This window comes from Ornithorhynchus anatinus, chromosome 21, assembly GCF_004115215.2.
Source record: "Ornithorhynchus anatinus isolate Pmale09 chromosome 21, mOrnAna1.pri.v4, whole genome shotgun sequence".
Taxonomy (NCBI): domain Eukaryota; kingdom Metazoa; phylum Chordata; class Mammalia; order Monotremata; family Ornithorhynchidae; genus Ornithorhynchus; species Ornithorhynchus anatinus.
The window spans coordinates 23917192-23932117 of NC_041748.1; the positions used below are offsets into that span (position 1 = coordinate 23917192).

General features: G+C 59.7%; 1 long non-coding RNA gene across 1 annotated transcript; it reads left to right on the forward strand.

Annotated features, from left to right (window-relative positions):
- Nucleotides 1–9821: 9821 nt before the first annotated feature.
- LOC114806142 lies at nt 9822–13835 on the forward strand. The gene is made up of 3 exons (XR_003754229.2): nt 9822–9950; nt 13219–13303; nt 13793–13835. It is a non-coding gene; the product is annotated as an uncharacterized LOC114806142 (long non-coding RNA).
- The last annotated feature ends 1091 nt before the right edge of the window (nt 13836–14926 follow it).

Below are 14926 nucleotides of genomic sequence, written 5' to 3' on the forward strand. Positions count from 1 at the left end.
CGGGTCGAGGTGGAGGCAGAAAGCCAGACTTGTCCATTTTTTCCTCAAACCGCTCATGACATCGGGATGAGGGCGTTGGCGGCGGCGGCCGGTCCCTGGCGATCCCCCGGTTTGGGCGGTCAGGGTGGGCAACCTTCGCCCTGCGGGCGGTGGGCAGCGCGTTGCCGTGGGCGACGCTCGTCCCGTCTGTGGGACGGAGGTGGCAGGCTGGAACGGGGTTCCCCTTCGAAGCCGGACCCTCTAAGCCGGGGCCTGCCTCTCTGTCCCTTCATCCCTGGAAGATGCGGGGGCCGGGTCCCGATCCCGGTGGGCTGTGGGGGGGGGGGGGCCGAGGCACAGAGAGGTGTGGTGACTTGTCCAAGACCCCCAGCACCGACCCGGGGAAGGACGGGGTCAGCGGCGGAAGGCGCCTCCCACCCCCGCTCCTCCAAAGCCCTGGCAACCGAGTGTCCAGCGTTGGCTGGGCTGGCCCTGCTTCTCTCTTTTCACGGTGGGGCAGGGCTGGCATCCACATCGACACCCCCAATTCCACAGCCCTGCCTGGTCCTGCGAGACAGGGCCCACCCTGGGCGGTCACGGCTCACTCTGGGCCCCGGAGCACCAGTTCCCGACCCTCTGGTCGGTCCAGAAAGATGAAGGATGGGGAAGCGGGGGAGTGGGCCGGACGCCTGCCTCTCGCCACGCTGCCTACTGGCGCTCACCCCCTCGCCGGCTCCCCGGCCCCGCTCCAAACGGCACGGCAGCCGCGTGGCCCAGTGGAAAGAGCCCGGGCCTGGGAGTCAGCGCTCATGGGTTCGGAGCCCGGCTCTGCCGCTTGCCAGCTGTGTGACTTTGGGCGAGTCGCTGCACTTCTCTGGGCCTCAGATACCTCATCTGTAAAATGGGGATTACAACTGTGAGCCCCACGTGGGACGATCTGACCACCCTGTGTGTCCCCCAGCGCTTAGAACAGTGCCTTGCGCATAGTAAGCGCTTAACAAATACCGGCATTATTATCTGGTCACAGGTTGCCCTCTCCTGGCCAGCTCTGACCATCCCGTCCGGTTCGACCCCGCCTGGCCCATGTGACTGGACAGCTCCCGCCACTCGTCCCAAGGCCCGGACAAGAGAACAGGGAGTCGATGGACAGACGGTTAATCCCACAGGAAGCCAGTGGACAGGCAGTCAAACCACGGGGAGAATAATATTAATAATAATGTTGGTATTTGTTAAGCGCTTACTACGTGCCGAGCGCCGTTCTAAGGGGAATGGGGATGTCCCACGTGGGGCTCACGGTCTTCATCCCCATTTTCCAGATGAGGTCACTGAGGCACCGAGAAGCGAAGTGCCTCGCCCACAGTCACACAGCTGACAAGTGGCAGGGCCGGGTTTCGAACTCATGACCGCTGACTCCGAAGCCCGGGCTCTTTCCGCTGAGCCACGCTGCCCCTCTAGAGCAGGCCGACGGTCAGACCCCGGGAGCTGACGGACAGACTGTCAAACCCGGGGAGCAGACGGACAGAGAGTCGGTTTCAAAGGGAGCGGATGGACAGACGGTCGATCCCACAGACGGCGGAAGGACGGACGGTCCGTCCCACGGGACGTGGCGTGGTGGATAGAGCCCGGGCCTGGGGGTCAGAAGGACCGGGGTTCTAATTCCGGCTCCGCCCCGTGTAGGCTGTGACACCTTAGGCAAGTCACTCAACTTCTCTTTGTCTCGTCTGTAAAATGGGGATACAGACCGGGAGGCCCATGTGGGACAGGGACCGTGTCCAGCCTAATTTGCTCGTATCCACCCCAGCGCTGAGTACACTGCATGGCACATAGTAAGTGCCCGATAACTACAGTTATTATTATTATTATTACGGGGAGCGGACAGATCGTCCGTCGCATAGGGAGCAGATGGACGGTCGTTCCCACGGGCCATCAGCCCTCGAAGTCTCATAGAGAAGCAGGATGGGCTTGTGTCTAGGACACGGACTGGGAGTAGGATCTGGGTCCTAATCCCGGCTCCCCCGCTTGTCCGCTGCACGACCTTGGACAAGTCATTTCACTTCTCTGTGCCTCAGTTACCTCATCTGTAAAATGGGGATTAAGAGTGTGAGCCCCCTATGGGACGTGGACTGTGTCCATCCCGATCATCTTATACCTACCCCAGCAGTTAGTACAGGGCCTGGCACATAGTAAGTGCTTAACAAATGCCATAAAATAAACAAAGCCTTTCTGGGCCGAGCCCCAGGGCTCTTCCCGGTCTGTAGAGATGCCAGCCAACACCCAGTCTGTGGAGGTTGTCGAGCATCTGGTCCGTAGAGAGGCTGCCTGATGCCCGGTCCAGAGAGAAGCTGGCCGATGTTCTTCCCAGAGTGGCTACCGAATTCCTTGACCACAGAAGGGTTGCCTGATGCCCATTCCATGGAGGCTGCTGAGAGCCCTGTCCGTGGAGAGGCCGTTGAAGGTCTCTGGGCAGATGGGAGTTGACGGCCGTGCAAATCCCGAACCCATGGCCCTCCGGGCGGTTCGCCAATCCCCACCGGGGAAGACTGGGGAGACGACTGAGGGGGCGCGGATGGGGCGGGAGTCGTGGCTCGTTGTGGGCGGGGAATGTGTCTGTTTACTGATATATTGTACTCTCCCCACCGCTTAGTACAGTGCTCCGCACACAAATACAAGTGAATTAAGTGGCAGGCACAGAGTAGTATCAGCCCGTGGACACTGGGTCAGCGAGAACAGCTGAGCCATGGAGCGGACCGAAGAGGAGGTGGCCGACAAGGACTGGATCCCACAGCAGGAGGAGGCCGAGGTGAGCACCCACGCTCACGTGCACACAGGTACACGAGCTTACTCGTGCATCACATGAGAAGCGGCGTGGCGGAGTGGATGGACCCCAAGCCTGGGAATCAGAAGGTTATGTTCTGAGGGTCAGGCCTGGAGGGGTTGGGCTTTGCTGTGCTCTGAGGGTCAGGCTGACTGAGCCGAGGTCTGGGGGTTGGGCCTTATTGAATAAGGCTGAGCTGGACTCTGGGAGTTGGACCTGGTTGGATTTGGCTGGGCTGAATTCTGGGGATCGGGCCTGGATGGCCAGGGCTGGGCTGAGCTCCGGGGGTTAGGCTGGCTGGGCTGGACTGAGCCTGGTGGATAGGGGTGGGCTGTGCTCTGGGCGTCGGGCCTGGTTGGACTGAGCTAGGCTGAGCTCCGCGGATCGGACCTGATTGGATTGGGATGGGCTGAGCCTGGGAGGGGAGGGGAGGGCTAGATGGGCTGGGTGGACTGAGCTCGGGGGGTCGGGCCTGGTTGGATTGAGCTAGATTATGCCGTGGGGGGTCAGGCCTGGTTAGATTGGGCTGCGCCGTAGGAGCAGGGCTGATTAGGCTGAGCTCCGGGGTTTGGGTGAGTTGGAGTGAATTTTAGGAGTTGGGCTGGCTGGGCTGAGCTGTGGAGATTGATCTCGGCAGGGCTGAGCTCCGAGGGTCGGGCCTGGCTGGGCCGAGCACTGGGGGTCGGGCTGGCTGAGTTGCGCCCTGAGGGTCGGGCCCGTTGGGATTGGGCTGTACCGTGCTCTGCGGGTCAGGCCGTCTGGGCTGAACGCTGGGGGTTGGGCCTCGTTGGACTGGACTGAGCTGGGTTCTGGGGGGCGGGCCTGGTCGGATTGGACTGAGCTGAGCCCTGGGGTTCGGGCTTGGTCGGATTGTCCCGAGCTGAGCCCCGGAGGTCCGGCCTGGTTGGATTAGGGTGGGCCGAGCTCTAGGGGTTGGGTTGGTTGGATAAGGTCAGGCTGTAGGGGTCGAGCTGGCTCAGCTGAGCTCTGGGGGTCGGGCTTGGTTGGCCTGAGCCGAGAGAGTCAGGCCCAGCGTGCACTGGCAGCAGGGCACTGTGCTTTCCATTGTCCTAATGAGTAAACTACCCTGGGGTCTCACCCCAACCCCCAGCCCCCACCTCCCCACACCTCACCCCACCCCTCACCTCCTCCCTCCCGGTAAACTGGGCCTTCATCCCTAGTGACCGGAGAGGAGGCCGAGACCCAAAGGGAGACCGTAAACACACTGTGGGCAGGGAGTGTGTTGCTTTATTGTTGCATTTTACTCTCCCAGGTTCTCAGTACAGTGCTCCGCTCACAGTAAGCGCTCAGTGAATACGAATGAATGAACGAAAGGATGTTGCTCGATGTCACACAGCCGTCGGCTGGCAGAGCTGTGGCTGGAACCCAGGCCTCCGGACTCCCAGCTCCGTCTATGGGGTCAGGTTGTTTGCCTCATTCCGGGTGGGGGTTCCCAAGTGCCGGCCAGTGGGTTCCAGTTCAGAGACGGTCAGTGCGGGGGGCCCAACCCCGTCTCCCGCTACCGGGCACACGGACGGACGGACGTGACCATCAGGGATCAGCATCCCAGGCCCCACCAGGTCACTGATCTGGACTGTCCCCTCCCCTGCCCCTGCCCTGTCCTTCATCCCCCCCAAGCTGTCAAGTGGGTGAAGAGGTAGGAAAGTCCTGCTGAACCCAGGCCCGCCCAGGAAGCCACTGACAGGGGCCCGTGGGTATTTGTTAAGCGCTTACTATGTGCCGAGCACTGTTCTAAGCGCTGGGGTCGACACAGGGGAATCAGGTTGTGCCACTTGGGGCTCACAGTCTTAATCCCCATTTTACGGATGAGGTAACTGAGGCACCGAGAAGTTAAGGGCCCTGCCCAAAGTCACCCAGCTGACAAGTGGCCGAGCCGGGATTCGAACCCATGACCTCTGACTCCGAAGCCCGTGCTCTTTCCGCTGAGCCACGCTGCGGCCCGTGTCGGCAGCCTGCTGTCTCCCTGGGGCACTAGCACTGTGCCGGGTACCTGCCGTGTGCGGAGCCCTGTGCTGGATATTTACTGCGTGCAGAACGCTGTACTGCGTGCCTGCTATGCACAGGGTGCAATACTGGGTTCCTGTTACGTGTAGAGTGCTGTACTGGGCACCTACTGTATGCAGAGCATGGTGCTGGGCACCTACGGCTTAAGCAGTCTTTTAAGCTCTGGGAAAGACTCTGTGGGTGAAAAACACAGTCTGTGGCCCCCAAGGGGTCACGATCCCGGGATAATGCCGAGGAGAGGGGACCAGCGCCTGAGACCTGAGGAGAGATGGCACGATTCCAAACATCTAAATGACGAGGACACATCCAGAAAAGGAAAACCAAAAAGCGGTAGGGATCTGGGCGGGTGGGGCTGAGGTTTGGGCTCCTCGAAGCTCAGAGCCCCAAGTTGGCGGGCACCGGCCCTGGCACGGCGGCCTCCGAGGCCTCCCCGCCTCCTGTATGTAATAATGATAATAATCGTGGTATTTGTTCAGCGCTTACTATGTGCCAGGGACTGTATTAAGCCCCGGGTTGAATGTAAGGAAATCGGGTCGGACACGGTACGGGTCCCCTATGAGGCTCGTAGTCTTAATCCCCATTTTACAGATGAGGTAATTGAGGCACAGAGAAGCTAAGCGATTTGCCCAAAGTCACAGAGCTGACAGGGGGCTCGGCCGGGATTAGAACCCATGACCTTCCGACTCCCCGGCCTGTGCTCCATCCGCTAGGCCATACTGCTTCCCGTTGGGGGAGATCTCCCGCTGCCACTGCCTGGGTCCTTCCTGCTGTGGAGATGTGGAGCCGGATGCCAAGGCCCTGGGTTAGTGCCAGGGCGTAATGCCCAAAAGCAGCGCCGACCTCCCCCTTTCAGCGAGCAGGAACCGGTTCGGGGCGAGGCTGGAGACAGGAGGGAGGTCGGCGAGGAGGCTGGGGAGGTAGTCAAAGAGCCCGGTCCGGTGCGGAGGCCGTATGGATGGAGGGGAAGAGGTAAATCCGGGATACGTCGTGGGGAAAGGGCTGGCGGGATTTCGCAACAGACCGGATATGGGGGTTGCAAGAGAGGGAGGAGTCGAGGATAATGCCACGGTTATGGGCTTGAGACACAGGAAGGGCGTGGGTGGCGTCACCGCCTGTGATGGGAGAGACGGGGGGGAAGGGGACGGGGTCAGCTTTGGACGTATTGAGCTTTGAGCGGCCGGGGGGACATTCAGAAGGAGAGGCCTTGGAGGCAGGAGATGAGAGAATGCAGAGGAGGAGAGAGGTCAGGGCTAGCAAAGAAAATGTCCTCTAAGAGGTGGGAGTCGTCATCATCATGATGATGATGATATCTGCTAGGTGCTTATTATGTGTCAGGCATTGCTCTAAACGCTCGGGTAGCTTCAGCCTAATCAGGTTGGACACGGTTCCTGTCCCACGTGGGGCTCACCATCTTAATCCCCATTTTACAGATGAGGTAACTGAGGCACCGAGAAGTTGACTTGCCCGAGGTCACGTAGCAACCCCTCAGTCCCTGAGCGAAGCCCCCTCGCCAGTCCCGCGGCCCACACAGCCCAGGGCTCGCTCCCCGCCAGGGCTTTAGGTCGCTGGGGGAAACTGGGTGCCCGCTCCCTAGGACCGCGGGCATCGGGAGGAGAAGGCCACCGGGGATGCTCAGGAACCCTGCCGTGGTGCCGTGTTCTGGATCCTCATCACCTTCTTAGCCCAGAAGGATTCCCTCAAAGGCTTCCCTCCGCCCCCAACCCAACCCAGAGGACCAGGCCCGGCTGACCCCCGGGGACTGGCCCCAAGGAAATGGACATGGCCACAGGAGAACGGAGAGCAGCCGTCTGCAGTTGACCGTGTGGGTGGATCTGCTGGGGCGTGTCCGCGTGTCCTCGAGTGTGCGGACGTGTCTGGGGATCCCAGTTCTATCTCTTGTCTGCCGGGTGACCTTGGACAAGTCACTCCACTTCTCTGTGCCCGTTACCTCATCCGTAAATGGGAATTCAAACTGTGAACCCCGGGTGGGACACGGACGGTGTCCGACCGGATCAGCTCGTATCGATCCCGGCGCTCGGGACGGTGCCCGACGCTTAGTACGCGCTTAACAAATACCGTTGAAAAGACAGTGTGCGTGGGGCGCTGTGCTGGCGACAGGGAGGGGTGGGTGCATCCATGACTGCCAGAACAGGTTTTAGGAAGCAGCATGGCCTAATGGATAGGACCACGTGACAGGGAGTCAAAGGAACTGGGTTCTCATCCCAGTTTTGCCGCTCGTATGCTGCGACCTTGGGAAAGTCACTCAATTTCTCTGCGCCTGAGTTACCTCCTCTGTAAAATGGGGATTAAGATTGGGAGTCCCAGGTGGGACAGGGACCGTGTCCAACCTGATTTGCTTGTAATCACCCCAGTGCTTACTACAGTCCCTGGCACATAGTAAGGCGCTTAACAAATACCATTATTATTATTATCATCTCCACTGGGAGCTAGGGATCTTGGAGGAGGCGATGCCTTGTTAGGGGGCTGTCGTGAAAGGAGAGCCCTGACCCTGGAAGGTATTCCACAGGCTGAGGCTGGACACGTGGGCAAGGCAAGGGGACGTCTTTTGTCCGGCCCTGGGCAGTGGAGGCTGGCGGCTGGAGGGCAAGTGGCCGGTTAGGCCCCTGCCTTCACCCACACGCCTCTGGCCGCTTCCTCATCTCTCCCTCCATCCCCCTCTGCCCCGCAGAGAAATAGTGCCCAGACCCCCCCAGCCCAGTTTCCTGCTCCCAGGCATCCGGGAGGAGGCTAAAGGAACAGAGCTCATTGGCCCGTGGAGGACGGAGGTCAGCGGGGCAAGAGGCGACTCAGGCCAGGGGCAGAAGTGATGAAGCCGGGTCCGCCGAGGCCACTGGTGTCCCCTGGGATCCCACGTAGGTGACTCTACCCTTCCTAAGACCTTGCCAATCCCTGACCCTCCCCAGGGACCAAGCGTGGACCATCCCACACCCCTGACTCTCTCCCAGTGACCCAGAACGGACCACCCCGCATCCCCGACTCCCCCCTCTCCATCCCTGACTTTCTCGCAGCGACCCAGCACGGACCACCCCACACCCCTGACTCTCCCCTCTCCATCCCTGACTCTCCCCCAGTGACCCAGCACAGACCATCCCAACAGCCCTGCCGCTCCCCTCTCTGTCCTTTTATTTCTATTAATATCTGTCTCCCCCTCGAGACTCTCTGTGGTCAATAGATTTGTCTATTATTAGATAGTTCTCTCCCAAGTGCTCAGTACAGTGCTTTGCACACAGTAAGCGTTCAATAAATACGATTGACTGTCGCCGATTCTCCCTCAGTGACCCAGCGCGGACAATCCAACACCCCTGACCGTCCCCCAGTGAGCCAGCGGGCACCATCCCACCTCCGGACTCTCCTCTCTCTGTCCCCGCCTCTTCCCCTCTCCATCCCTTGGCATCCTCCCTTCCCCCAGACCACGAGGGAAGGAGGATTTGGAAATTTGACGTCAGGCTGCGGTTGAGGTCGCGGAGCCCTCGGCGGGGGCGGGGAGGATGTGGGCGCCGGTGCCCGTCGGATGGTGGTGGGCAAAGCCCCTCTCCGCCGCGGGGCCGGGTTGGGGGGGGCGGTGCCCTGGACCGGGGACACCCAGTTTCTGCTGGAGTGTATGCGGGGCAGGATGGGACTGGGCCAGACCGGCCCGGGAGGGCTCTGGGCATCCCTCCCGCGGCCGGCGCCCAGCCTCGTGGCCAGGCTGCCCTGCTCTCGGTGCCCAGAGTCCGACATTTCTGTGGTGGGAGCGTCCGGCTCAGGCCCCGCTTCGTCCCCCGACCAGCCCCATCTTCTTCCTCCTCCTCCCCGCGGCTCCCTGCTCCCCTTCTCCCCCTCCTCTCTGTCCCTTCTTCCTCCTTCCCCCTCCCTGCCCCTCCTCCCTTCTCCCCCCTTTGGTGTCTCTGCTAGCACGGCATCTCCCCCGGCGCGGTATCTCTCCTCGGTGCGACATCTCTGTGCAGCACAGCATCTCTGAGCAGTGGCTGGCGGGGCCCTCTGTTCTCTCTCTTGCCAGGGACGGGCAGGCCACAGGCCGGCAGAGAGCAGCTCAGTCGATCCTGGATTTTGAAACTGCCCTTTTTTTCCGGTGTCTGTTAAACACTTAGTGTGTGTCAAGAACTGTCCCTCTAGACCGTAGGCTTGTTGTGGGCAGGGACTGTTCTCTTGTTGTGTTGTACTCTCCCAAGCGCTTTGTACAGTGCTCTGCACGCAGTAAGCGCTCACTAATTGCCACTGACTCCCTGCCCCTCCTCTCCTCCCTTTCTCCTCGCCCCCCTCCTCGGTTTTCCGGCCTGGCTCGCTTGTCAGCCAGGCGGGCCACCGAGCACGGAGAACCGGCTGCTGGGTTTCCCACCCCGGCCCGCCATTTCAGTCACACAGGAATGGGGGGCGGGGGTGTGTGTGGTATACGTGTGTTTGGGTGTCCGCGCGTCCCTGTAGGAATAAGAGCGTGTGTGCTCGCGGGTATCCGTTCAGGCCCATGGAAGTTCGGAAAGCATGCTTCTGAACGCGTGCCTACACGTGGGAGTGTGTGCTAGTGTCAATGTGCGTGTGCAGGCGTGCATCCACGAGGGCCAGTGCGAGTGTGAAAGTGTACATGTGTGCCGTGCAAGTGTGAGTGTGTGAACTTATATAAGTGTGGGGGTGAGAACACGTGTTCACTCGTGTGTGTATTGGCGAACACCCAGGCGCCGGGGGGGGGGGGGGTCTTTTACTCACCAGCCCCTGCCTCCACCCCAGGGGTCAGTGGGGTCAATCCCAGCCTCCAAACCTCGTTAATGTAATAATAACGATTATTATTATGGTGTCTGTGGAGCACTTACTATGTGCCAGGCACTGTACTAAGCCCGGCGCGAATACGAGCAGATCGTGTCGGACACGGTCCCGGGTCCCACGTGGGACTCACAGTCTCAATCCCTATTCTACAGATGAGGTAACGGAGGCACAGAGAAGTGAAGTGTCTTGCCCAGGGTCACACAGCGGACCAGCGGCGGAGGCGGCATTCGAACCCATAACCTTCCGACTCGCAGGCCCGGGCTCCGTCCACTACGTCACGCTGCTTCTGATGTCCTAGTCTGAGGCTTACGGGCCCCGAAGGTGACCCTGCGAGGAAACCCTGCCACAGGTAGGAACGGCAAGTTGTCTCCTCCGTCCATCAGTTGATTGATGGGTGGTGTTTACCGAGCACCTACGACACGCAGACTACCGTGCTAGGTCCCTGGGTGAGGCCGGTAAATTCGAATTAGGAGAAATGATCTCTGGTTTCAAGGAGCTTCCAGTCTACCGTGTGCAGTACTGTGTACTGAGCGCTTGGGAGAGGCCAGGAGGCAGGAGCTATGTCCCCTGCCCACAAGGAGCTTCCAGTCTGCTTTGGACAGAGCACCGTACCGAGCGCTTGAGAGAGGTCAGTAGAGTCCGGAGACACGTCCCCAGCCCGCGAGGAGCTTCCAGACCCACCCGAATGGATTGGGGTCCTTGTCCGTGCTGGACGCCGCACCAGACCCTGTCCGGGCCGAACGCCGCTCTGGATCCTGAACCGCCTACGGGTCCCGCCAGTAGAGCGAGGTAGAACCACCGGGGCACCAGACTCCTCTAGTCACCCCAGCGTGGCCTAATAGCTATTGCCCGTGCCTGGGATTCAGAAGGACCTGGGTTCTAATCCCGGCCCCACCACTTGTCTGCTCTGTGATCTTGGGCGACTCACTTCATTCCTCTGTGCCTCAGTTACCTCATCTGTATCATGGGGATTAAGACTGAGCCTCCCGGGGGACGGGGGCCATGTCCAACCTGATTAGCTTGAATCTGTGCCCGTGTTGAGTACAGTGCCTGGCTCGTAGCAACCATTTAACAAATATCATTTTAAAAAAACAACACAAAAAAACTGAGTGTCCCTCTGCGTGCCGGCTGTGAGCTGGGCCCCTCCTGTCATTGCTCCTGCCCCCCGCTGGACCCCTGCCCCCCGGCCCTCCTGCGACAGCAGCTCAGGAAGCGGAACTTGCCCAATAACGGCCACCCTTGGCCCGAGGAAACCTGTCCGCCCTGCTCTTTCCAGGCCGCGGCCTTGGGTCGGGCTGGGGGGCCGGATCGGAGGGGAGGGGGCCCCGTAGGCCCTCGGACCCTCACTTTTCCGGTGGTCCATTCATTCAGTTCGTTCAGTCCTATTTACTGAGCGCTCCCTTGTGCAGAGCACTGTACCAGGAGCTTGGGAGAGCGCAGCTCCTAGGGCTGGGCAGCAGGGAGCCCGGGGCCGCTGGTCGTGGGGCAGGGGTGGCCGGGACCGGAGAGGGTGTCTACAGTTGGCTGAGCTCCAGGGCTACTGTGGAAGGTGCATCGCCATTTTCTCATTAATCATCCCGATACTTACCGAGTGCCGACTGGCCTGGACAGCTGTTTTCTGTGGAGCACTGTACTGGATGCCTCCTGGGCGCAGATTGCCGTACTGGGGGCCCTACTGAGGTCAGACTGCTTCACTGGATGTCTGCTGTGTGCTCCGGGTTAATCAGGTGTATTTATTGAGCGCTTACTGTGTGCGGACTTCCCTCAGAGTCCCGCCTCCCTCTTCTCTGGCCCCAGCCCCTGCCCGAGAGCACCGACCTCTTTGTCATTTTGACTTTTTTTCTAATGGTATTTGTTAAGCGCTTACTAGGTGCCAGACATTGATCTAAGTGCTGGGGTAGATACAAGGCCGTCAGGTTGGACCCGGTCCCTGTCCCACAAGGGGCTCGCGGTCGTAATCCCCCTTTTAGAGATGAGGTCACTGAGGCACAGAGAAGGGAAGTGACTTGCCCACAGTCACACAACTGACAGGTGGCCTGCTGTACGTAGTACCCTGGCACCGGGAACTTAACTACGTGCAGGGTATCGTACTGGGCTCCTACCATCTTCCGATGCGTTTCAACCTTATCAGTGGCACTTCTTGAGCACTTATCTTATTTAATGGTATGTGTTAAGCAGTTACGATGTGCAAGGCGCCGTACTAAGCGCTGGGGGAGATACAAACTAATCAGGTTGAACTCGGTGCACGTCTCACATGGGGCTCACAGTCTTCATCCCCCTTTTAGAGACGGGGTCACTGAGGCACAGAGAAGTTAAGTCACTCGCCCTGACAAGTCGCAGAGCTGGGATTAGAACCCAGGTCCTCTAACACCCAGACCCGTGTTTTAACCGGTAGGCCTCGCTCCTTCCCTTATTCGGGGCAGAGCACTGTACTAAGCGCTTGGGAGAGTTCAGGAGGCACGATCCCTCCCCCGAACAGCAGTTCATATCCAGTAGTAGAAGCAGCGTCGCTCAGTGGAAAGAGCCCGGGCTTTGGAGTCAGAGGTCATGAGTTCGAATCCCGGCTCTGCCCCTTGTCAGCTGTGCGACTGCGGGCGAGTCACTTAACTTCTCGAGAATACCCACATTATTACTATTTGTTGAGCGCTCCCTGGAAGCGAGTTCTCAGAAGAAGGAGACAGAAGTTTGCCAGCTGTGTGACTGTGGGCAAGTCACTTCACTTCTCGGTGCCTCAGTTACCTCATCTGTAAAATGGGGATTAAGACGGTGAGCCCCCCGTGGGACAACCTGATTCCCTTGTGTCTACTCCAGCGCTTAGAACGGCGCTCGGCACCCAGTAAGCGCTTAATAAATAATAATAAATAGATTAGAGCCTGGAGAGGAAGGAGGAGGTAGGCACGATGTCCTGCTCTGTCCACCTGACCTGGGCCTCTGGTGGACGTGGCCTCCGCCATGACCCCCCGAGGTCAGTCGGTCGGTCGTATTTATTGAGTGCTTACTGTAGGCAGAGCACTGTACTAAGCGCTTGGGAGAGAAGCAGCGTGGCTCAGTGGAAAGAGCCTGGGCTTGGGAGTCGGAGGTCATGGGTTCGAATCCCGCCTCTGCCACTTGTCAGCTGGGTGACTGTGGGCCAGTCGCTTCTCTGGGCCTCGGTTACCTCATCTGTAAAATGGGACTTAACCGTGAGCCTCACGTGGGACAACCTGATGACCCTGTATCTACCCCAGCGCTTAGAACGGTGCTCTGCACATAGTAAGCGCTCAACAAATACCAACGTGATCAGCGTGGCTCAGTGGAAAGAGCATGGGCTCGGGAGTCAGAGGTCACGGGTTCGAATACCGACTCCGCCACTTGTCAGCTGCGTGACCTTGGGCAAGTCACTTAACTTCTCTGTGCCTCAGTTCCCTTATCTGTAAAATGGGGAAAGTCTGTGAGCCCTACGTGGGACAGCCTGATTGCCTTGTATCTACCCCAGCGCTTAGAACAGTGCTTGGCACCTAGTAAGCGCTTAACGAATCCCAACATTAAACGAGAGAACAGTATAACAGACACAGAGCTGCCTTGGGGGGCACCGCTGGGAAACCAGTGGTAGGGGGGCAGAGTCTGTCTCTCCACAGGTGGAGAGGGCCACTCCCCTGCCTCTGAGTCCCAGACATCGCCCCGGCCCAGCCCGTCAGGGCTCTTGGCTCCGGCGGGGAAGCGGTGAGTCAACCCCACGCGGGCCGGTGACCGTGCGGAGCTGTTTGACGGGGTGCCCGGGGAGCGACCGGGGGGTGGGTGGGGCCGGTCTGCCCCCGTGGGACCTGCGGTCCTGGGAAACTCCCCATGGGGGAGGAGCTGAGAGTCGGAGGTCGTGGGCTCAAACCTTTTTTTATGGTGTTGGTTAAGTGCTTATTACACGCCAGGCACTGTACTAAGCGTCGGCGTAGATAGGAGATTGTTAGGTTGGACACGGTCCACGGCCCACCTGGGATTCCCGGCTTTAATCCCCATTTTACAGATGAGGCAACTGAGGCACAGTGAAGCGACCCGCCCGAGGTCGCACACCAACAGTGATGATGATAATGATATTCGTTAAGCGCTTACTCTGTGCCGAGCACTGTCCTCAGCGCTTGAGTAGATACAAGTTAATCAGGTGGGATACAATCCCGGTCCCACACGGGGCTCACGCTCTCGATCCCCATTTTGCAGTTGAAGTGACCGAGGCACCGTTGAGGAAACCCAGAGAAGTGAAGCGACTGGCCCAGAGTCACACAGCGGACGTGTGGCGGAGCCAGGATTAGAACCCAGGTCCTCTGACTCCCAGGCCGCAACGCAGCCTCGGGGGGAGGCCGCGGGGCCGGGAGTCAGGGGACGGGGATGGAGTCCCAGCGCTGCCCAGGGCTGGGGGCGGCGTGACCTCGACCTCAGGGCGGGACCCGATCCTGAAGGGAGAACTGGGAATCGAACCTCCGCGGCTCCCAGCCCCGGTCGCTTGATAATCAATCATCAATTTCCTTAGTGCTTACAGCTTCCCGGGGACGAAGACACAGGGACAGGAACGAAGACATCTTCAAGAGCGGCCCCGGTGAGCGGTCGGGCCCACCGGCCGTCAGCTCAGCGCTCTGTCCGCAGCGGGCGCTCAGTACGTACGCTGATGGATCCGGGTGTTTGTGAAAGGCCGCGGTGGTCCCGACGGTGCTCGTGTTATTCCTTTGCCCCCTCCAGAGTCCCAGAGAGGTTAGAGAGTGGCCCAGTGGAAGGGGCACGGGCCTGGAAGTCGGGGCACCTGGGTTTTTAACCTGGCTTCCCCTTTTATTTGCCGCATGACCTTGGACAGGTCGTTTAACTTCTCTTGGCCTCCGTTTCCTCATCTGTAAAATGGGAGTCCAATACCTGTTCTCCCTCCCACTTGGACTGTGAGGCCCATGTGGCATAGAGAATGTCCCTGCTCTGATCAGCGTATAGTAAGTGCTTAAATACTACCCTATTATTATTATTATTATTATTAGGAGTTCAGTAACCGGTCTGAGGTCCAGGGGCAACGTCAGGAGCGGAGCGCGGATCCTTCCGGCTCCCCGACCCCGATGCTTTCTTCGGGGCGGCGGAGTGAGGGGAGGCCCGGGAAATGACTCGCTTTGGGTCCCGGGCCTTTTCAGGGCAAACCGGCAGATCCTCGGGGGAGCCACTCACCTCCACACAGACCTTCTGGCAGTGGAGTTGGGGTTTTCTGCTTCTGTGAGGGGTCTGCAGTTGATCGATGCACCCTATAGACTGGACGCCCACCGTACGCCGAGCGCTCCGTTCGATCAGTCTCGCAGAGCACCGTACCGAGCGCTTGGGAGA